The sequence below is a fragment of the Hypanus sabinus genome, chromosome 31 (assembly GCF_030144855.1).
Source record: "Hypanus sabinus isolate sHypSab1 chromosome 31, sHypSab1.hap1, whole genome shotgun sequence".
In the NCBI taxonomy this organism is placed as follows: Eukaryota; Metazoa; Chordata; class Chondrichthyes; order Myliobatiformes; family Dasyatidae; genus Hypanus; species Hypanus sabinus.
In genome coordinates this window covers 11,655,942-11,680,295 of record NC_082736.1, presented here as the reverse complement: position 1 = coordinate 11,680,295, position 24,354 = coordinate 11,655,942, and the positions used below count along the sequence as shown (strand labels likewise).

At 45.5% G+C, this 24,354-nt stretch overlaps 1 non-coding gene across 1 annotated transcript; it reads left to right on the top strand.

Annotated features, from left to right (window-relative positions):
- Positions 1-2,315: 2,315 nt before the first annotated feature.
- Positions 2,316-2,387, top strand: trnag-ucc (transfer RNA glycine (anticodon UCC)). Its single transcript has one exon. It is a non-coding gene; the product is annotated as a tRNA-Gly (tRNA).
- Positions 2,388-24,354: the final 21,967 nt, after the last annotated feature.

Below are 24,354 nucleotides of genomic sequence, written 5' to 3'. Positions count from 1 at the left end.
CTCCGGTTGTCTCTCTCTCCCCCCGTGACCGGTCGCCTTTCAGAACACAGCCAGAACATTGCCAGGCCGAGGAGTCCCCCGGATTTCTCCGTTTCACCACCTCAACTTATCGCTTCGGGTCCGGGTATTCCCTATTTCGGGCTGCTTTAAAGACTCTTGCCGATGGGCGAGAGAATGGGACTGCATGTCTTCAGCTGCATACTGTCAATACTGTCGGGTTTAAAGGTGGAGCTTCAGTGCGCAAGCGTTCAAATGTCACCACTGAGCAAAGCTCAGCAAGACCTTCCCCCAATTCACTTGAGTAGATTGTGAGCGGAGGTTTGGGGGCCTGCAGGAGGGGCGGGATGTCTATACACCCGGAATTAAATATAGGTCCACTTGGATTGTTTTCTGCAAAGTGTTTCAGGTGTCCACTTGCCTGTCTTCTCCACACAGTCACGCAGCCACACTGAAGGAGACGTGCGGTTGATAACTCACAGCAATGGTCCTGGTTTAATGTGTTCAGAGTGATGGTTTCGGTCACTGAGTCTAACTCCGATCGGCGCTTCGATACAGACTCGCTGAAGGAATATCCGGGGAAAGAGGTTGAACCCAACGTCCCATGTTCTCGGAAAACTCTCCGTTCCAGGCTCAATGCAGACTTGTTCCACAGTCTCAATGATCTCTTCAACAACATTTTTTTTTCCTTTTAGCTCAGAATTGCCCTTATGCATCCAGTTAGTATTTGAAGCAGGAAACGGTCTCCCCATCGGGGAATTGAACTCCGGTCCCCCACGTGGCGGGCGGGGATACTGACCATTAATCTAACGAGGAATATAAAAAGATATTGCGGGGTACCGAAAGGCTCGGTGCTGGGACCGCAGCTGTTTACAATATATATTAATGATTTGATGAAGAGATTAAAAGTAACATTAGCAAATTTGCAGATGAAACAAAGCTGGGGGGCAGTATGAAATATGAGGAGGATGTTAAGCGAATGCAGATTGACTTGGACAGTTTGGTTCAGTGGGCAGATGCAGTTTAATCTGGTAGAAATGTAAGGTTATCCACTTAGGTGGCAAGAGCAGGAAGGCAGATTACTATCTGGTGTCAAGTTAGGAAAAGGAGAAGTACAGCGAGATCTAGGTGTACTTCTACATAAATCACTGAAAGTAAGCATGCAGGTACAGCAAGCAGTGAAGAAAGCTAACGGCATGTTGGCCTTCATAACAAGAGGAGTTGAATATAGGAGCAAACTGGTCCTTCTGCAGTTGTACAGGGCCCTGGTGAGACCACACCTGGAGTATCAGGTTTGGTCTCCAAATTTGAGGAAGGCCATTCTTGCTATTGAGGGAGTGCAGTGTAGGTTCACGGTTAATTCCCGGGATGGCGGGACTGTCATATTTTGAAAGATTGGAGCGACTGGGCTTGTATGCACTGGAATTTGGAAGAATGAGAGGGGATCTGATTGAAACATATGATTATTAAGGTATTGGACACGCTAGAAGCAGAAAACATGTATCCGATGCTGGGGGAGTCGAGAACCAGATGCCACAGTTCAAGAATAAAGGGTACGCCATTTAGAACGGAGTTCAGGAAAAAAAAACAACTTTTTTCAGCCAGAGCGTGGTGGAACTATGGAATATTCTGCCTCAGAAGGCAGTGGTGGCCAATTCTCTGGATGCTTTAAAGAAAGAGTTAGATAGAGCTCTTAAATATCGCAGAGTCAAGGAATATAGGGAGAAGGCAGGAATGCGCTACTGATGATCAGCTATGAGTACATTGAATGGCGGTGCTGGCTCGAAGGGCCGAATGGCCAACTCCTGCACCTATTGTCTATTGTGTATATGGAATCTGTCACAGGGATTTCAGGGGACCGGAGATCTCACAGATTCATCTGGCGACTGCTTGTTAAGTGCGGATCTGGCGCTTTTTATTCATCCCCTTCTCACTGTGTGACAGGAGGAGTGTCAGGATTCTTTAGCGTCTCAGTCATTACTCTGTTCAAGGTCTGTCCAAGGGAAGGGCTCCCATCAGCGTGTGGTTTGAAAGGACAATTATAAACATAGTTTGTTTATCCATTTGGCGATGCGTGAGGAAGGACCCCATTAGTACATTTGTAGTTCTTCGACGCGGTTCAAACTCAGTCTGATTCCTGGAGTATGCTCGCCCCGGGTTGTATATCTCCGGTTTGTTCTGGATGGCGACATTAATTTACCGAAATAGGACCTGCAGCAGGGTGAGGAATGCTATGGCAGCAAACAGTTGGAGAGTGAAGGAGTCACAGGGAACTAATGGAGACGCCTGACTACTCAAATCTTTTGCATCGTCATTGAGTGATGGTGGTATAGTGGTGAGCATAGCTGCCTTCCAAGCAGTAGACCCGGGTTCGATTCCCGGCCATCGCAGGTTGTACAGTTTTAGGCTACATAAGAAATAAACCTCTTACATAGACACGAGCTACACAGTACTCCAAGGGCCAAGTGACCCTAATCCACTCACGCTGTAAGTGTAAGGTTGATTCATTAAGTATCATTCAATGTGTCGTGGACCAGAGATGGAATTAACCTCCCAGGATTTTCCTGTTAAATCCCGTTCTGACTCTATTCCAGACTCTACAAGAATGGGCACTTTACAGGAGGGATCGGCACGATTTGCAAAGCGTTGCCTGATTAAATTGTTTGAGTTTGTTTGCCTTCAGTGGAATATCGGAGCCTGCAAGTAAACTTGACCAAATTATGATGTCGAAAATTCTGAGAGACATAGGTTGTGTAGATAGCCAGAATTGGTTTACAGGTGCAGTATTCTGGAGGGAATGAATTTAAGGTCGGAGTGGGAGAGAGTTTAAAGAAGATGTGCGGGTCACGTTTTTTGGACGGAACAGAGTGGGTGCTTGGAACTGGCTGCCAGGTTCAGAGACGGAAAGGTGTACGATGTTCTCAGATCGGCACATGAATATGTTAGTGTGGAGCACAAAGATAAAACAGCAGATGATGTAATTTCAAGTGGGAGAGACAATATTGGAGCAACTCAGCAGGTCACGCAGCATCTGTATAAAAAAACAGTCGACGTTTCGGGCCGAGTCCCTTCATCCGGACTGGAGAAAAAACCGATGAGGGATCAGAGTTAGACGGTGAGGGGAGGGGAGGAAGAAACACGAGGTGATAGGCCAAACAGGCGGGGGTGGGGGGAGCCGCTAATGAATTAAAGACTTGAAATGCTGATTGGTGAAAGGGATACTGAGCTGGAGAACAGGGAATCTAATAGGAGACGACTGAAGGCCATGGAAGAAAGAAAAGGGGTAGGAACACCAAAGGGAGGCCACCCAAACGAAATATATTGTGTTGCTCTTCCACCCAGAGTGTGGCCTCAGCGGACAGTACATTAGGCCTTTGGCCACCGGCTACAATGTTGGAACTGGAATAGGAAGTGGAATTAAAGTAGGAGGCGATTGGACGATGTCGCTTTTACTGGTGGACTGAGTGTAGATGCTCGGTGAAATGGACTCCTAATCTGTGTCAGGTCTCAGCGATATTCTGAGGCCACACCGGGAGGACTGGATACAGTAGATGACTGTAAAATACTCACAGGTGAAGTGTCGCCTTTTGGAGGGATTGCTTGGGTCCCTGAATAGTAATGAGGGTGGATGTGTAGAAGTAGGTGTCGCACTTGTTGCACTCACAAGGGTAAGTGCTACGAGAAAGGGCGGTGGGAGGGACGAACGCACATGGGGTTCACATGCGGAGTAATCCCTGAAGAAAGTAGAGGGGGAGGGGAAGATGTGATTGGTGGTGGGATCCCGCCGGAGATGACGGAAGTTACAGAGCTGGAGGCGGAGACTGGGTGTAGGTAGGTGAGGACAATACCAACCCTATCCTTGCTGGAGGGCGTGAGGATGCGGTGTGGGCAGACGTGAGCAAAATAAAAGAGATTATGTTGAGGACAGCTTTGATGGTGGAGAATGAGAGACCAGTTTGTTTGAAAAAAAAACACGATATCCCCTTTGTTTTTGAATGAAACGCCTTACCGTGCGAGCAGATGCGGCGAAGACGGAGGAATTGAGGGTAGAAAGCGTCATTTCTACAAGTAACGAGGTGGGAAGAGTTATATTTCAGGTAACTGTGAGAAACGACGTGGTCATAATACACATCACTGTCTTTAGAGATAGAGACAGAGAGATCGAGAAAAGGGAGGGTGGTGTCAGATATGGACCAGGTAAAAATTTGTGCAGGGTGGAAGTTGGAGGCAAAGTTAATTAAGTGGATGAGCTCAGCAGGAAACAGCAGCAATGCAGTCGTTTACGTTGTGCAGGAAATGTTAGGGATAGATACCAATGTAGGCTTGCAAGATAGACTTTCCCAAGTAGCCGACAAACAAACAAACAGTTAGAGCTCGGACCAATGCCAATGTCTGTGGCTACCACTTTTATTTGTAGGAAATGGGGGGAGTCGAAGGAGAAATTATTGAGTCGGGACAAGTTCCGCCAGACAGAAGTGAATGGTGGTAGAAGGGAGCTGTTTGGGTCTGGTATCCAGATGGTTCCGAGTAGGATAAGAAAGACACTTGATCTCGCAATCCACCCTGTTATGATGCTACACTTAATTATTTATCTGCACTGTCCTTTCTCTATTGCTGTTAAATTTTATTCTGCATTCTGTTATTGTTTTATATCGTTCTTTCTCAATGCACTGTGTAATGATATGATCACTAAGAACAGTGTGAAAGAGCAGCATTTCACTGTATGTCGGTAACTGACAAAAACAATATTAATTCCCACAGAACGTGCTGGCACTGTAGCAGGAAACGCCGGTCTCCGGACAGCGGAGCGTTTCCCAGCTTGAAAGACAACGCGCAGCAAAAACTACTGGATCACGAGCGTCCCCGGGTGGGCTCCACCAACAACATTTCAGTTCACAGCCAAACGCGCTCACCGACTGCGTCACGGAGACAAATTGAAGAAGTCCGCCATAATTGGTCCATTCCGGTGTTGGAAAATACTGAATGGTAATCGATGCTGTGACTCGGCTTTTTTACAATCTGTTTGCATGGTTTGCATCAGAGGGTAGCGGATAATATAAAACAGAAAACGCTGGAACCGCATACTTGTCAGAATTAAAAGCGAGAATACCAATAAGATTCCCAGTGCATTGATAAAACATTCGGCCACAAGTACACAATCCTCAAAGAAGGACATTTTACTTGGGACGTAATCACGGTATCCCGGGACGGATGAGGACAGCACCGATCCCGAGGTCATCGAAACATGACTGTTCCTGAGCTACACCTGCCGGAAATACTCGGCAGGATGAGCAGCGTCTGTGGAGGGAGATACAGAGTTCACGTTTCAGGTCGATGACCTTGCACAGCTCCGACCTCGTAGTTAGACGGAAGGAGTCTCATGGAGTCTCTGCAGGGTGGCCTGAGCTGGGTGAAGGCACCGATTCCACTCGCCCTCTCCTTTCTGACTCTTTCAACTGGAAACCTTAAATCGAGCGTAAAAACATCCTTTGTTTTACCTTTAAAATGTGGCAGAGGCGGCTGAAGCAAATATTTCCGGAAAAAGTTGTTCTCTGTCACCGCGTGTTACGCCGAATGACTCTGAGATAGAGTCGCTGAGGGGAGATTTCACGAAGCTGAACACAAAGTCCATTCCTATCGGGTGACTCTCCCTTCCCGGGTTCACTGCAGATCGACATTTCCACATCCCAAAAGAACCGATCACTTGAACGCCAAACTCTGATTTAACCTCTAAACCTTTTCAATTTACTTCGAAAATCCGAGTTGCAATTACATTTATGGAAACAGCAAAACCATTTCCTGTCGGGGAAATTATCCTCCGTCTTCCCCGTGACCGACGGGGATACTAACTGGGAAACAAACAAGAAACCAATGCGACAGAGCGATTTGACATTGGGTTGTCCGAGCACAGGATATTTCAAATGGTCACCTCGAAGTTGTTCGTTGACTGTTGTTGCACCGGCGCTTTTCACACATGCACTTATTTCCGTGCGACGGGAGAGGCCTCGGAATCGCTTCCATTTCAGCAGTTCATTGTGCAAAGCTCCCATTCCGGCCTGATTGAACATTTATCAACAGGATTTAACTCATGCAGAAAAATATCTTCCAGATCTTCCACTTTTACCACACTGGAAATTCTGGCTGTAGTTCTACTCCCTAAATATAGGCAGATACTGACGTCTGCAGTATCAGTACTGAGGATTGAAAATGTATTGACAAGGGAGGTGCAGGGGCGCTTGCAGGACCTCTTTGAATCTGTGAAAGGATTGTATTCAGAGATTCATCTTCGCGTCTCAATGGGCACGCCACAGTTATTACAGACTTCATTAAAGCATGTGTGGATGAGTGTGTGCCTGCGAAACCTTACTGTCAATAATAGAATCAAAAGCCGTTGATAAACCAAAAATGCCCATATAACCATATAACAATTTCGAAACAGTCCACCTCCGAATGTTTCACGCATGTAAGTCTTAAACTCATTATTCATTTCTCCTTACATTACCGTTAGCTGCTCTTTAAGTATTCCACTCTTAAAGAGTAGAGTGGAATTCATGATTTTCCTGAACTCGAAAACTATTCCAAACTATAGGAATTCTGAATAGATCACTTCTAGTACCTCCTCAATCTCTTCAACTACCATTTCTTGAACTCTGGAGTACAGTCTATCTGGTTTAGGTGACATATCTAACTTAAAACTTTCATCTTCCGAAGAAACTTATCCTTATGATTGATTAAAAACTCTGACCCTTGACTTTCTTCCATTGTGGGATGTTACTGGAGTCTTCCACAGTAAAGACTAACACAAAATACGAATTCAGTCCCTTTACAATTTCTTCGTCCTCAATGCTCTTTTTCCAGTCCATTTATCAGAGGTCCAATGTCCATCCACGTCATTTTTAATTTATATCCATTTACATTGTTTAACTAAAAAAGAAAACCTATTAAAGATTTGTTATTTCAGTCTAGCATACCTTCACATTTCATCTAGTTGCTTTTTAGTTGCCTTCGACTGCTTTTTAAAATCTTCCAAAACTCCTAGCTTCCCATTTTTTCTATGTTGTAAATCCTCTCTTTTGCTATTATATTTTCTTTGACATCTCTTATTGCCTTTTGCTCCTTTGAGAATGTTTCTTGTTCTGTGGGATGGACAGAGCATATATGTTCTGAATCACTGCAATGCAAATACTGACACATTTTGACCACTGTTTTCAAAGGGTCCCTTTGCCTTCAGTTTCCTTTTGAAAACTAATTGATTACATATCACCTAATCCAGACTTTACTTTCCCTTAGTGAGCTTGTCAACAAGTTGCTCAAAAACCATATTGTACAACTCCAGCAAGACAAAAAAAGTTTACCTTTGTCCTGAATATTGAAAAATCCCATGACTATCATAGGATTGCACTTTTCTATCTTCCGTCCTGATTAGTAAATTTAATCCTGACTGCAGTTTGTATGTTTACACATTTAATATCAGGACATTCTTTTCACGCTTACAGTTCCTTAACTTTACATTCAAAGTTTCTACATCTTCTGATGCCATGGTATACCTTCTATAGATTTTACTTTTACTTCCGCCAGGACCCACGTCGCAGTATAGATTGCCCTGTAGCCCATCTCATTGGAACAGCTTCTTCCCTTCCCAATGCTGGTGCCAGTGACCCACAAATTCAAACACCGGTCCTCCAGACTCATAATGCCCTGTTCTTGCTAACCCTGTCCTAATTTTCTCATGGCTCAAGTCACAATCCCCATATTATAAACTAATCGATTCGTTTTTTTTTAGTCCAGTCCCTAACTCCTGAAATTCCCTCAGCAGAACCTCTTATCTACCACCGGTAGCAATGTGGATCACCTCATGGTTCTTTCATCAACCTCCCCACCCCCAACACAGGAAACTTATCTGGATGTCAGAGAATATGACTCAAATCAGGACGCAAGGCAGACAACACCGTTTCCAGGGCGCTCCAACCCTACTGCACAAATTCTGTCTATTCTCTACCGATATTATTCCCAATTACATCAACATTTCCCCTCTTGCACTCGTCCCACCGCCCGCAGAATAACTTGTGAGCCAAGGTGACACAGTTTGTTTGCTCAAACCTTCCTAACGCTCCCTCACTTATCTCATCCTCACAGTGAGCAGCCATCTCAGAGCTGCTGGCAGAACTCAAGGACTGATGGTCCTCCAGCACTAAACTGGGATTCTTTACTCGCCCCACTCACAGACAAACCCTCTTGTCTATGGCCATAGCCGAATTCAAGCTATTCAGACTTTACGTGCGATTGCCCCCTGAAACATAGTGCGCGGGTAATTCTTCTCCACGCTTCTTTATCACATTGCTTGAGCCTCGGGTTACAGGTCATCAACTTGGACCTGAGCTCCTTAAGCAGCCAACACTTGCTGCAAATACGGTCAACAGGAAGCACAACGGGGTCCACCAATTCCCAAGTCATAAAGCAACAAGACATCAACTGGTCCAGAATATCTCATTTATTTAATCAGTTCTTATGAGGTCTGTTTATAGTTAACTACAATAAAAATCTCCTTACCCGCTCTTACCTACTACTCACCCGTACCTGCTTGCGAAAGGATCTCCTACCAAAGCTTCAGACCTCAGACTCCTCCATTGGCCTTCGCACAGAAGAGGGACTCCGCTTAAAACTACTTGTATTTTATTGGTCCTTGCCAATTGGCTAATTACCCAACGGATCTCAAACTCAAAAAGCAGCTTCGAAAGCGCTCGCATATGTTTTCTTTTTAATTCAGCACTGCTAATAGCCCCGCGATCTCTGACTTCTCCGAAGGCCTCCAGAGGCCAAGCCTGATTTTAATTATTAGATCAAGACGGTGACTATATTTTGCAGTACTCGTTTCAACCCCAAATGATCATTACATTTTTTAATCTCCATTTAAAAATCCTTCCTCCACTTTGGTGATTTTTTTTCTGTCTGTCCCTAATTTGTTGGTAAAAATGATGTTGTCCTCGAGCAGCGTCTCCATCATTTCCCCACCACTGATTATTTCTGATTCTCATCGTGACATTCGGAAGGGGATATAATTCCTGTACTATTACATTATTCTTCCCATTTAGGAATTTATTCCTCTCTACCTAAATAGTTACAAACTATGTTGAACTTTGGAATTAGGTATGATTCGATTTGATTTAGATTTCTTTTCTGCGGTTTTATTTTTACAGCGGATTCTTTGATGCTGATCACCAGACAGATCCCACCGCTCATTGTTGGAACGGATCCCGCTCCAACGATTAATCCCTTTGCTCTGCGCCAACACAAATCTGGGAAGCCTCGGTGGTACCTCGAGGCGTGGCGGTCAGAGGCATGCAGCTCATAGTAAATGCGATGACATGAATCGCTGCCCCAGATATCCTGAGAAACATTTGCTATCTCGAGAGTTAAGAAAAACTCAATTTTGACTTTAAATACCTCTGCCGATCTGGCGAAAAAACGTGCCAAAATATTTAAACGGATAACCTCTTTTAAAATATCTAATGTTGTCATTATTAATATAATTCATTTCGGAATTCACCAAGTGTAATGCGTTAACATAAGGCATTTACACGACGTCACGTAGAATTAGCAAAAAAGCTGTTTTACTCCTTTCCCTGAACTTGGGAACTTTTAAAAATAATTTGGACTGTAATAGATTCCCTTGATTTGGCGAGTGGATTGTAATTCACCCCGCATGGCGGACAGGTCGGAGGGCACCCTGCTCTTATTCCAGATCGAACTGAGATTCCAGTTTTAGACACCGTGCGTAGCCTGGAAGATACGAAATAGAATCTTCGCAGCTGGACATTGCGGTCGAGTAGCGGTCTGATTGGAAATCTGATTTTCAACTCGGGCCTGCATACGTGTTTTGGCATCCTGGCGGCAACTCTGACAGTGGCCCGACCCGGACAAATATTCTGCTAAGCAGCTCAACTGGTACTGATCAATTGAAATCTCCGCTTTACTGTTTCCTTTCTTTATTTGAATTTAAATGCAATTGTGACCCTGGCACTTGGAAATACGGTCTTACCCAATGAATCACTCGCCACACCGTGGCCATGGCAATACTGCATGAGAATTTTTTTTTTTATCAAGACATTCACTTCCATTGTTGCAGATCATAGAAACGTAGAAATATAGAAACCCTACTGAACAATACAACCCTTCGGCCCTTAGAGTTGTGCCGAACATGTCCCTATCTTAGAAAAGCAAAGAGGTGTCAGGCACCAGCTTGCTAATACTTGGTTTCCCACACAGCTGGAGTACTGTGTGCAGTTCTGGGCGACACACTGTAGGAAGAACATGATTGCACTGTGATCTGCGACCTACTGCTCTGGTCCCACTCCCCCCGCTAATCCCATGGTAGCAGCAATGAACCTCCCTGACAGTGTAGAGCAGATTCACTGGGATGTTGTCTGGCGTGTGGCCTTTCTGGGATGAGGTGGGACTGGATGGTTTGGCTTTGCTTTCCTCAGAATGAAGGAGAAGCTGAGGAGCTGAGAGTGGCTCTGGGGCTCACTGGGTAAAGGCCAGGTCAGGAAATACTCTGCATTACGTCCGCTTGTCACGCCTCAGCTCTGTCACATCGAATCACCTCCAAGTCTGCTACAGGAGCGGCCAAACATTGTCTCATTCTCCACTCTCCGGCCCGGGCCCCGTCGCCTCGATTTGGGCCGTATGCGCCACGCACAACCGTCCCGCTGCTTCAAAACTGCAGTTTACACCGCAAAAATTACAGTTCGTATAGGCGGCTGAAAATGGCAGCTCCGAATGGCAAGCCACAGTCTATTGATTGCAGTGCTCGTTTTGCTGAGAATGTGTGATTCATAAAGTAGTTCGTGGTTTTGTCTGATACCGACAAGTGATCGCTGTGCATCATCTGCGCCATCATAAAACGGGGTGTCCCCTCCCTGGTGCCAGGGTCAGGGACGTCTCCAAGCATCTGGAGAAATGTCTGAAGGAGGTCAGCGTTTATTCAGCCCGAGGTGGTGGTTCACGTCGGTACCATTGCACAGGTAGAAAAGAGATGATTTCCTGTTCTGTGAATATAGAGAATTAGGGAAGAACTTAAAGAGCAGGACCTGAAGGGTTGTAATCTCGGGGTTACTCCCGATACCGTGTGGTTGTGGAGGTAGGAAAGGAAAGTTAGAGTATGTACAATGTACTGTGTATGTTAATCAAAATGGCTACTTTGTTTTGTTAAGAGTAGGAATGCTTTGTTATGATAAGTGCTTTCTCTCGCAGTTGTTTTGCTTTAGAATTGCAGATAACGGGATTGTATTAGTTTGTTAAACAATGGGGAAATGTTGTTTTGTCTTGTGGGTTTTGGAGCGGGGGTTTTCGCAGTCTTTTCGGGGAGTCGGGAACAGGAATGCGAAGAAGGTGGATGAGTGCTGCACCGCTCGGTCGACCACCGGGGTGTTCCGTGGTGCAAGGACGTGGAGATCGGCGCAAAGCGACAAGGGGTCGCGTGGTTCGATGATTGAGCTCCAACGCTTTGTAGTAAACTGACTGAAATCTGATAAGTTTTAGCGCCTTTTATTTTCTTTCTTTTCCTTCATATATCCTGTATTGTTAGTAACTTTTTAGTTGTAGTAAAATCTTTGAAGTACATTCTATAACGGTATCTGATGTGAGTTTGATATTGCGTGTGCGTCACTGCATTAACTTGTTTTCCACAGCACTTGCGTATACGGGAGGAGGGTTTAGAGAGTGGCTGGAGTTCTTTCACTGGACATATACCAGCCTGTTGAGCATGTGTTACATTTATGGGGTGCTCGACACGGGATTGTATTTTCAGGGGCTGTGGAATCGCGCAGTCAGTAGTCCGGAGATGGTGAACTGAAGCGGTTCAGAAAATGTACCGTCGCATGACGCGTGCGTGGTGAGTGAAGTAGATTTTGGGGTTACGGGAGAGGCGTTAGTGCGGGGGTTGAGTTAGGTAAACGGTATCGGTCAGGTGGAACTTGTAGCTAGACGGTGTAAGAAAGAGGTAGGGTCTAGCTGGGTGTTGGTTCGTACGAGTGCCGACATCATGACGTTGGATCTGCCAGCGACTGTCAGTGTTCCAGGGGAGGCTGGGCCGTGGGTACGCCACACCTTCTCCGAGACTGAGGATGATGAAACACCGCAAGAGGAGCTAGAGCTGGAGCTGGCCCCCGGGGTGGTGCCCATCACTAGTAAATCGGGGTCAGAGGGTGAAGGCGTGACTTGGATCCTCTCCCCAGTAAGCCTTGGAGCTGGAGGCCATTCTTAATTCCCTGGTGGGAATGGTTTATAGGCCACGGATGACGTTGGGGTTGTTCTCAGGAGCCAAGACTACTCCGGACGGGGAGATGGGCTATAAGACCTGGATCGAGCATACGTCTTTGATGTTAGAGGAGTGGCCAGGATCCGATGAGGAGACGAGATAGCGATTGGTGAGAAGTGTGAGGGGTGCGGCGGTCAAGGCAGTTGGGGAGTTGAAACCTGAAAAGCCTGCGGCTTCAGTAGAGGAATGTATATAAGATTTGGAGGGAGCGTTTGGATTATCAAGGGAACCCTGGCTGCTTTTAGCAGAGTTTCAACGTCTGGAACAATTGACAGAGGAAAAGCTCTGTGAGTACATATTTCGGATGGAGGGGATGCTTACGGGGTTGCAGTGCCGGGGGGTAGTGAAGGCGCCTGACGTGGCAAGCGTGAGGAAGAGTCAGATATTCAGTGGCTCTCTGGAGGAGGACAAGGTGGCTTGGACTGTCCAGCAGGCATCGTTCGGGCAACTGATTAGAGAGGTACGGGAGGAAGAGAGAGCGTTGGGGCGTAAAAGGGGCTCGGGCCGCCGGAAGCGATCCTCAGCGACACAGGAAGTGGTGGCTGGGTGGCGGACTGAAAAACGCCAAGGGAGCAGAGATCCCCCTCCAGAGTGGAAAGACTGGGAAAGTACACACTCCCGGGGGCTGGGACTGTGGACTGGGAGCGGCGGCCGTCCTAGAAGAGGAGGGGCGGCGGGCAGCGTGTTGTTTAACTGTGAGAAAGAGGGACATTTCAGGGGGGACTGTAAGCGGCCGAGGGTATGCTATAGCTGTGGAGAGGGACACTTTCGGTGGGATTGTGAGAGACAAAGGAGTATCGCGGAGGGCAAGTCCTCCTGCGACTAAGAACGGAAACTTAGGAGATGCTCAGAACGGACTGGAGCCTCTGGAGGAACAACTTCCCACAGAGCAGCCTCGGGACCACCAGGTTCCCCGCCTTTATTCCGGATGGGCTGATAGGACTCCATGCCAGTGAGTCTCTACGGATAGAGGGAGTTTATGCAACAGCCGTTCTTGATATGGGATCGCAGGTGACCTTATTGTACCGGTCGTTCTACAACCAATGTCTAAAACATTTGCCCGTAACCCCATTGACGCCCTGCAGTTTTGGGGTGTGTGCGAGGTTATTACCTGTACGAAGGGTACCTATCAGTGAGATTGGAGTTCTCGGAGAGCAATGTGGGAGTGTCCGAAGCTATTGAGACTTTGGTGTTGGTGTGTCCGGACCCGTTGGAAACAGGTGGTGCTGCCCTCCTGGTGGGGACTAACTCCCCAGATGTGCGACGGCTCCTGGGAGTTTGTAAAGAGAAAGGGATGGAGACTTTCTGGAGACCCTCTCTGTGAGCGGTATTCGAAGAAGGGGGAGCCCCCCCCAAGGGGAACACTACGGAGAGTGGAATCAACTTTAACAAAGGGATGCCACTGGCACATTTGTTCCCAGTGACGGTAATGTCTAGCGCACTGGTGAGTGCCCCGAACGGGGCAAGGTTGCAGCATCGAAGTGAGCTGAGAGCTGAAGCTTTTAACTTCGAGGATTCTCCTGTGTCCCCTGAGTGGAAACGTAGTATAGTGGAGAAGATGCTGAAGATGGAAGCTGTTTTTTGTCTCGGGGCGAGTTTGATGTAGGCTGCTCCAAAAGCACTAGCCACACATTCCGGGTGATGGAGGACACACCGCTCCGTGGGAGATCCCGGCGGCTGGCCTCAGCAGACATTGAGGATGTGCGGCAACACTTGGCAAGTTAAAGGAAGCAGCATTCACAGCTGAGTCTCGAAGTCCCTGTGCGTACCTAATAGTGGTGGCAGAGAAGAAGAATAGGAAGGTGCGCATGTGCGTTGACTACAGAACATTGAATCGGCGAACTGTCCCTGATCAATATACCGTCCCAAGGGTCGAGGACGCGTTGGCCTGCCTGAGTGTATGCGAAGTCCTTTAGTGTGCTGGACGTAAGAAGTGGGAATTACCATATCCCAATGAGTGAGGGCGATAAAGAGAAGACGGCCTTTATCTACCCGCTGGGTTTTTTTTCAGTTCGAACGAATGCCCCAAGGCATATCGGGAGTCCCAGCCAACTTCCAGAGGCTCATGGAGAGAACTGTTGGGGATATGAATCTGCTGGAGGTGCTAGTGTACCTGGACGATTAGATAGTGTTTGGATCGACTTTGGAGGAACATGAGGAGAGGCTGTTAAAGGTATTAAGCCGCCTTAAGGACGAAAAGCTGAAGCTTTCACTGGACAACTGCCAGTTCTGCAAGTCGTCGTTCAGCTATGTTGGCCACAGTATTTCGCGAGAGGGAGTGGCTACTGATTCAAATAAGACAGAGGCCGTGACCACCTGGCGAAGACCTCAGAAGGTCAGCATTCTGCGCTCGTTTTTGGGGTTCTGTGGGTATTAACGCCGGTTCGTGAAAGGATACGCTAAAATGTGTCACCCGTTGACTCAGCAGTTGTGTGGCTATCCCCCGATGGGAAAGAAGAGGAAGGGGGACCGGGGGCAAGACGCTATAGGATACTGGAGCCCGGCGGAATCTTTTGACTCGAGATGGGATAGTAGATGTGAAGCGGTATTCCAATCGTTGAAAAGCACGCTGACCCAGGCCCTGGTGTTGGCTTTTGCCGATCCCCAGAAGTCATGTGTGCTGCACACGGATGCCAGCCGAGAGGTTCTCGGGGCTGTTCTGTACCAGGAGCATGACAAAGCATTGAGACCGGTGGCGTTTGTTAGCCGATGCTTGTCGCCATCTGAGAGAAACTATCCCACTCACAAGTTGGAGTTCCTGGCGTTGAACTGGGCGGTGGTGGACAAGTTGAGCGATTACCTGTACGGAGCCAAGTTTGAGGTGAGAACGGATAACAGTCCTCACACTTATATTCTGACATCGGCTAAACCGAATGCTACAGGACATCGGTAGTTGGCGGCCTTGTCGTTATATGAGTTCAGCCTGAAGTACCGCCCAGGAAGCAGGAATGTCGATGCGGATGCTTTGTCGCTTCGGGAGCCAGGGGAACAGGAGAAGGGCGAGGAGTGGGAGAGCATCCCTGCTCCTGGAGTGAAGGCTATGTGTCAGTTTGCTATTACTGTGAAAGCCGAGGGAAGGGGAAGACTGGAGCGAGCCGTGGACCATTTGGGGGCATTTACTAACACCATAACCCTAGCTTACTGTGACCTGACCCACTACGGAATAAACAGTTGCCGGAACAGATTCCAGGGGAAGTGGCAGCTGCTCAGCAAAATGACCTGGGTCTTGGCACTGTGTGGAGGGCGGTTGAGTAGGGGAAGGTGGCATTGGCTGAGAAGGTGAAACACGCGTTCGTGACTCAGTTATTGAAGGAGTGGCCTCGGTTAAAGTTGAAGAACCAAGTCTTGTACCGGGTCACGCCGCCTCCGGACCAACCCCGGCGTTGACAACTGGTCATGCCGGAGAAGTATCGGCAGACTCTTCTAGAGGCCTTGCATGATGATTCCGAACTCTTGGGGGTTGAGAAGACCTATAGGTTACTCAAAGACCGGTTCTACTGGCACCGGATGAGGGAGGAGGTCGAAGAATACTGTAGGAAATGCAGTCGTTGCATCCGCAGGAAGACACTGCCAGCGTCGGCGGCTCCACTGTCGCACTTGCAGAGTTTGGGAACTCTGGACCTGGTATGTATGGATTTTCTGTCGATTGAGCCTGACACCAACAACACCGCGAATGTCTTATTTATTATCAATCATTACACTCGCTATGCTCAGGCATTTCCCACTAAGGATCAGAAAGCGACGACAGTGGCGAAGGTGTTATGGGAGAAGTGTTTTGTTCATTATGGCCTTCCCCGGTGGATCCATAGTGATCAGGGGCGGGACTTTGAGTGCCGGCTTATCTCTGATTTACTGACAATGCTTGAGGGTGAGAAATCCAGGACTACACTTTATCACCCACAGGGTGATCCTCCGCCGGAAAGGTTTAACTGGACCCTGTCGGGACGCTGGAGGTTGGGCAGAAGAGTAAGCGGAGTCGACATATTGGACAATTGGTTCATTATTACAATTGCAATCGCAATGATGCTACAGGGTACTCGCCTTACTATCTGTGGTCGGGCGGGAATCGAGGTTGCCCATTGGCTTGTGTTTGGGGACTGAAGCCGGTGAATTACCGGGGAAGCCCTACCTAAAGTATGTGTCCGATATAAGGAGGGAGCCGCAAAGGGCGTACGAGTTGGCCGAGGCGGCGGCTACGAAACAAAATCAGAGAAATAAGTGGAGATTTGATCAAAAGGTGAAGTTTGCTAAATTATTGCCGGGCGACCGGGTCCTGTTACGGAACTTGGGACTCCCCGGTAAGCACAAGTTTGCAGATCGATGGGCGGCTACCCACTATGGAATAGAGAGCCAGATGCCGAAACTACCAGTTTACCGGGTGAAACCCGAGGAGAGGAATGGGCCTGTCAAAGTAGTCTATCGGAATCACCTGCTACCCCTGGGTCAAACGGAGCAGAAGCCAGAGTGCGAGATTCCGCCTAGTACAAGGACTCTGCCAGGGAGCGGAGCGAGTGAAATGCCCGCTGCCGAAGAGCCGGGACCGGTATTTAACCCGGGAATGGATCATGATTCGGAAGACGACGATTTATTTGGGTGGCCCCTGTTCCCATTCGCTAGTGCTCCAGTATCAGAAGAGGAGGCTCCTGGCCTTTCCCATACTGAGAGGAGGGAGGGTGTTGATGGTCAGACGGAGAGGCAGCCAGCGTTGGGAGGTGAGAGCGTGGAACCCGAATGCGAGCCAGACGGTCCTCAGGTGAAGAGGGAGCCCAGTGAGGGGGAAGGTGGGGGTGCCACATGAGTGTCCCCAGTGGTGTCTGAGGCGGAAGGGTTGGCAGAAGGGGTACGGAGATCTCAGAGAAGTAGGCGCCCCCCTGGTGTGGTTGACATGTGCGGTGCCAAGAAAACCGAGAGTGATTTCTACTACTCTGGGTAGTTATGTCGCTGCTTTCTACACCTGGGTTGGGTTTTGTGTGTTGCTAAAAGCCTTGTGGAACTCTGGTAATGTCATGAGGGCATGACATTTGCTAGTGGGGGAGAATGTACAATTAACTGCATGTTAATCAAAATGGCTTATTTGTTTTGTTAGGAGTAGGAATGCTTCTTTGTAAGATAAGTGGTTTCCCTCGCAGTTGTTTCGCTTTAGACTTTCTGATATCGGAACTGTACTCATTTGTTAACCAATGGGGAAATATTATTTGTCTTGTGGGTTTGGGAGCTGGGTTTTTTTGAGGTCTTTTCGGGGAGTCGGGAACAGGAAGCCGAAGAAGGTGGACGAGTGCTGCACCGCTTGGTCGACCGACAGGGTGGACCCTGGTGCAAGGACGTGGAGGTCGGCGGAAAGCGACGAGGGGTCGAGTGGTTCGATGATTGAGCTCCAACGACGTGCAGTAAACTGACTGAACTTTGATAAGTTTTTGCACCTTTTATTTTATTTTATTTCCCTTCGTATACACTGTATTGTTAGTAACCTTTTAGTTGTAGTAAAATCTTTAAAGTATATTCTATAACGGTATCTGATCTGAGTTTGATATTGCGTGTGCGTCACTGCATTAACATGTTTTCCATAGCACCTGCGAAGACGGGAGGAGTCTTCCACTAGACATATACCTGCCTGTTGAGCAGGTGTTACAAGTAGCTGAATGTATGACCGTAGATCTGATGAAGGGGCAGTGGTTCAGCATTCTGGATCATAGATTCATAGCGCCATGGAAAGGTATAGCACAGAAACAGGCCATTTGGTCCATCTATGTGCAAAATCATTTAAACTGCCCACTCCCATCATATCTCTCCATACACCTATCATTCGTACATCCATGGATCCGTACTGTGTCCAAAGTTATTTTTCATATACATTAATGATCTGAGTGATGGGGTGCTAAATTGGATTAGTTAGAGTGCAGATCATACTAAGATAGGTGGCGTTGTGGATAGTGAAGTAGATTTTCAAAGGTTGCAGTGAGATTTAGGCCCGTTAGAGGAGTCGGGTGAAACATGGCAGATGTAGGTTAATGCTGATAAGTGTGAGTTGCTACATTTTGGTAGGAATAATCAAAATAGGACATACATGTTAAATGGTAGGGCATTGAAGAATGCAGTAGAACAGAGTGATCTAGGAGCGATAGTGCATAGTTCCCTGAAGGTGGAATCTCATGTGGATAGGGTGGTGAAGAAATCTTGGTATGCTGGCCTTTATAAATCAGAGCATTGAGTATAGGAGTTAGGATGTAATGTTAAAATTGCACAAGGCCAAAATTTGGAGAATTGTGTACCGTTCTGTTCACCGAATTATAGGAAAGATGTCAACAAAATAGAGAGAGTACAGAGAAGATTTACTAGAATGTTACCTGGGCTTCAGCACCTAAGTTACAGAGCAAGGTTGAACAAGTTAGGTCATTGTTTGGAGCGTAGAAGGTTGAGGGGGAACTTGATAGAGGTATTTAAATTTATGAGCGAAATAGATAGGGTTGACGTGGATAGGCTTTTTCCATTCAGAGTAGGGGAGATGCAAACAAGTTGACATGAGTTGAGAGTTAGGGGGCAAAAGATGAGAGGTAACACGAGGGGGAATTTATTTACTCAGTGGTAGCTGGGTAGAACGAGCTTCCAGTAGAAGTGGTGTAGGCAGCTTCAATATTGACATCAAAAGTAAAATTGGATAGGTATATGGACAGGAAAAGAATGGAGCGTCATGAGCTGGGTGCAGGTCAGTGGGACTAGGTGAGAATAAGCGTTCGGCACGGACTAGAATGGCTGAGTTGGCCTGTTTCCGTGCTGTTGTGTAATATGGTTAAAATCAGTGTTATCACTATGAGTGACTTAAGGATAATTTCTGTCGGCGTTGATTCGGAACGGGTTTAAGATGGTGATGGTGAACTGAAGCGGTTTCTGGCTGGTGAGCGTCATCTTTGTTGAGTGAAGATCAACTGGCAGGTAACAAGTTCACTCATCTGAAAGATTCAGGATGGAGTTATCTCGGTCCGTCGGCCATATTTTATTTAATTCAATTATTTTTTTAAAGGAAACGATACTACCATTTAGTTTAATTTACTGAAATACACTACATAGCCTATGAATTACTTTGCAATTTCAATCTGAATATTTGGATCGCTTAAAAACAATATCGTTATATTTCCCTCACTTTGTAAAGATAGCACAGGAAGAACAAGGGAGGTATTTCACTTACATCAGCGAGTCTCTCACATCTACGGTATTACGAGCGGAAATGTGCAGTTTAGAGACAGATCCCACGGCAGGGAGCGCACTCGCCGCTGATATTTTCTGGTGAGCCATTTCTTTCCGTGTCACGATGCTACATGGACCAGTATCTTTACAAACTGTCCAGATGAAGTCGTCATGCGGGGTCTTGACGCAGAAAGTCGAAAACTTATCCCCCTTGCTGGATGTCGCCTGACCTACTGTGTTCTATATATATATACGTGTGTGTGTGTGTGTGTGTGTGTGTGTACTTCTTCAAAAAATTCAATAAGGTTTGTCAAACATGACCTTCCACGCACAAATCCATGCTGGCTACTTCTAATCAGATCCTGTCTATCCAGATAATTATTAATACTATCTGTAAGAATACTTTCCATTAATGTACCCACCACTGATGTCAAACTGACAGGTCTACAATTGCTAGGCTTACTTCTAGAAACCTTTTTAAACAGTGGAACCGCATGAGCAATACGCCAATCCTCCGGCACAATCCCCGTTTCTAATGACATCTTAAAGATCTCCGTCAGAGCTCCTGCTATTTCTACACAAACTTCCCTCAAGGTCCTGGGGAACATCCTGTCAGGACCCGGAGATTTGTCCACTTTTAAATTTCTTAAAAGCGCCAGTACTTCCACCTCTTTAATTGTCATAGGTTCCAGAACTTCCTTACTTCTTTCCCACACCTTACACAATTCAATATCCTTCTCCTTAGTGAATACCGAAGAGAAGTAATCGTTCAAAATCTCTCCCAGCTCCCTCGGCTTCACACATAGCTGACCACTCTGATTCTCTAAGGGACCAATTTTATCCCTCACTATCCTCTTGCTTTTAATATAACTGTAGAAACCTTTCGGATTTACTTTCACCCTATTTAACAAACCAACCTCGTATCTTCTTTTAGCTTTTCTAATCTCTTTCTTAAGATTCCTTTTACATTCTTTATATTCCTCGAGCAATTCCTTTACTCCATGCTGCCTATATCTATTGTAGACATCCCTCTTTTTCCGAACCAAATTTCTAATATCCCTTGAAAACCATGGTGCTTTCAAACCTTTAACTTTTCCTTTCAACCTAACAGGAACATAAAGATTCTGTATCCTCATACTTTCACCCTTAAATGACCTCCACTTCTCTATAACATCCTTGCCATAAAACAACTTGACCCAATCCACTCTCTCTAAATCCCTTCGCATCTCCTCAAAGTTAGCCTTTCTCCAATCAAAAATCTCAACTCTAGGTCCTAATTCTAGTTGAGTGAATGACACACACCAATCCTCATGGAGGGATCAGAAATGCAGAGAAGGAACTTTTTTTAAGTTCCTGGGTGTCAGTATGTTCGAGGAGCTAACCTGGAACCAACATATTGATACAGCTGTAAAGAAGGTGTGACAGCGGCTATATTTCAATAGGAATTTGAGGAGATTTGGAATTTTACGAAAAACGATAGGCTTTCTCAGAAGCTTGACAAAATTTGACATATTATCTGAAACGTTGACAAACTTCGACAGATATATGTTCGAGAGTATATTGAGTATATCTTGGCCTGGTATGGAAGCATCAATGCCATTGTTCCGAAGAGCATCTAAAAAGTAGTAAATATGGCCAGTCCGTCATTGGTAAACCCGCCCCACCATTGAACACTGAAAAGTACTCAGTACCAGTTCTCAATATTTATTTTGACCAGTCAGCTCCTTAGAATTTTTTACATTCATCTTCCACCCGACATGTGAATCAAAGTATCTTCTCGATGAATAAACCCTGAAGTATCATGGGAGCATTTTCATTGCAAGACCTACACGATTTTATATAACTGTCCGTGAGTAACTTCTCATGGGGAATTGTAATTGTCAATGTTTTCAGCACTGCCGGTCATACCTGCTTAGAGTAACATTCATCTATTTTTTCTAATCAACCCAATCTCCCATTCATTCCTATTCCAGCCAATTAACTTCTGAAAATGTATACTTGCGATGACAAATGGACATTTTTGCATATCACATTATTTAATACGGAGCTAATGCATAATCTATATTCTGTTTTGTTTGTCCCTTCATCCTTGTGATGCTGCTGCATGCAAATTTTCCTTTGTACTGAACCCGTACCTCAATGAACTTATGATAATGAGAATAAACTCAATTTGACTTGGAAAAAATAATGTTTTGTATCGCTTTTTAGTATGTTCATTATTTGAAAAAAAATAGATATTTTACCTTAAATAAAATGTTGTTTGGAATATTAATGATCTGACACATTTGATTTAGTTAAGAGCCTAAAGCATCATTGAGGATCCCAGCCACACAGCTCACAATCTCTTTGACCCATAATCATCGGGTAGGAGGCACTGAAGCTTGAGGTCCACGACTGCTAAACTGGTAATAGCTTCTTAAATTCGGTTACAAAACCAATGAATGCCCTGCCACACCCGACTTCTTATCACAAGACAGTGATCGCTTTACTGTTTGTTTTTTTAATGTACTGCACACTGCATGCATTGTGAATTATATTTTATTCACTTATTTTTGACAATATTTAGTTTTATGTGCTTTGTGCGATCAATGTTTTGTGGTTGCACCGAGTTCCAGAGGAATGTTGTTTCGTTTGGTTCTATATCTGTAAAGAAAATTGAATTTGAACTTGAGTTTCTGACCCTGTTCAATTGTTGAGATTGCAGGCAATTTCAACATTGAACAATGTTAAAGAATTGGAGGTAAGACAATCCTACCTGTATAGAATGTCCCTCTTCTTCAGTGATGAATCTGGCATCAATACGACTGGCCGGTCGGGCTTTGGAAAACTCAGTGTTCACAATCAGCAGGACAAACACTAGGGAGACAAGTGTTTTTTGGAAGGCCATTATCTGGTGAAAGAGATCTCACTTTTGATAGCTCTGGTAAAGAGAAACGAAAGACATTGAAACCTTATGGATATTGAAAGACCTAGATAGAGTTGATGTCCTTTGTGGTGGGAGAGTTTGGGAACAGATGGTGCAACTTTGGAGTAGAAGTATGTCCCTTTTTTAAGAGGGATGAGAAGGAATTTCTTGTGCCAGAAGGTGGTGTATCGGTGGAATTGCTTGCCACAGATGGCTGCGAAGGCTAAGTAATGGGGGATATCCAAAGCAGAGGTTAATAGTTTATTCATTAATATGTTTGTGAAAGGTTCCAGATCAAGGGAAGCAAATGGGGCTGAGAGGGATATTAAATCAGACAAGATGGAATGGTGTGGCAGACCTGTTGGGTCTAAATGGCCTAATTCTACTCCTATGACTTTTGGAAACTACAAATTGAGAGGTAGAATATTTCAGAAAACTGAGAATACAGTTAAAATGAATACAGACATACTACTATATGACAACAATGACTTACCTTCGGATAGCTGGGACAGTAAACCAGATCAGTTGTAAAGGCAACAATAACTATAGTATATCTGTGCTGAATTCAGATCCCACATATGGTCTTGTACAATCAGTTACATGTCTCTGAAGGTAATAGATTATCTGCAGAAGTACAGACTCTGGTAGCCTTGAAGACTACTTTAGAACACTCTTAAATTGTGGATAGAATAATATTAAAATTCCGATTCTCTTCTTTAATCTCAGAGAGTAAGAAGTTTTAGTTTCCATTCAGTATGTGCTGCAAGCTCCTGTACTGCTGCCTTTGCTGAGCTGATTGTATTCCATTTCCGTAAATTTGTTTCAATGCTGAGTTATTAGCAGTGTCAAGTGTGACCAGCTTGTGTCATTCTTCCCTTGAGTCTATAGTGTGGGTTCTAGGCCCAATCTAGTGAACAGTTGAAATTCTAGGATGCCATTTTAATGCAGTACTGAGGGAATACAGGCAGAGATGTTAAAACCTCTTGAGTGATTTCCATGTAGCTTGGAAAATGTGGGCAAATTCTCCCTGGTGTTCAGTCCTTTTGCTTCCTATCAGTGTCATTATCAAACACATTGTCATAACATTGCTGCATGTGTGAGGTTGGTTGCACTGTTTCCAATTTATCAGAAATTCTACTTCTAAAATAACTCACTGACAGAGAAATGGTTCAGGACAGCCCAAGCAGAGCATAATACATTCAGTGGCAACTTTATTAGGAACACCTGTACATCCCATTACACTTGTTAGTGCCGATATCTCATCATCCAATACTGTCGATGAAACTTAATGCATAAAAGCATGCAGGAATGGTCAAGAGATTCATTTGTTGTTGAGACCAACCATCAGTATATGAGAGAAATGTGATCTTAGTGACTTTGACCATCGATTAATCATTGGTGCCAGGCAGGGTGGTTTGTGAATCTCAGAACCTGCAGCGACTTTCATGCACAAGAGTTTCCAGAGTTTAAAGATAAGTCACCTGATCATTGGCAATGCTATGGGTGAAAACATTTTGTTTATGTGATATGTCAGACTGTTTAACCTGACAAGAAGGTGTTATTAACTCAAATTACCACATGTTAAATCAATAGTGTGCAGAAGAACATCTCTTGAACATGGCATGTCGAAACTAATTTAACATCATTGCTGCTAGTGTAGTTTAGGAGCCATTAATGTTTAATGATATTGTGAGAGATTTGCTCATTAAAATTCTAAATGGAATCTTTACCTTGAGTTTAGAAATAGCATTTAATCTACAGCTGCAAAGTAACTGTCAAACATGTCAGTTTGCTAGGAAAATGCTTTGAGAACTAAGGAGAACATAGAACAATGAAGAGTACAGCACAGCACCAGGCCATTTGGGACACAATGTTGTGTTGAACTAGCTAAATAGCCAATCAAAAACACCCAATCACTAATCCCTCCTGCCTATACAATGTCCAAATCCCT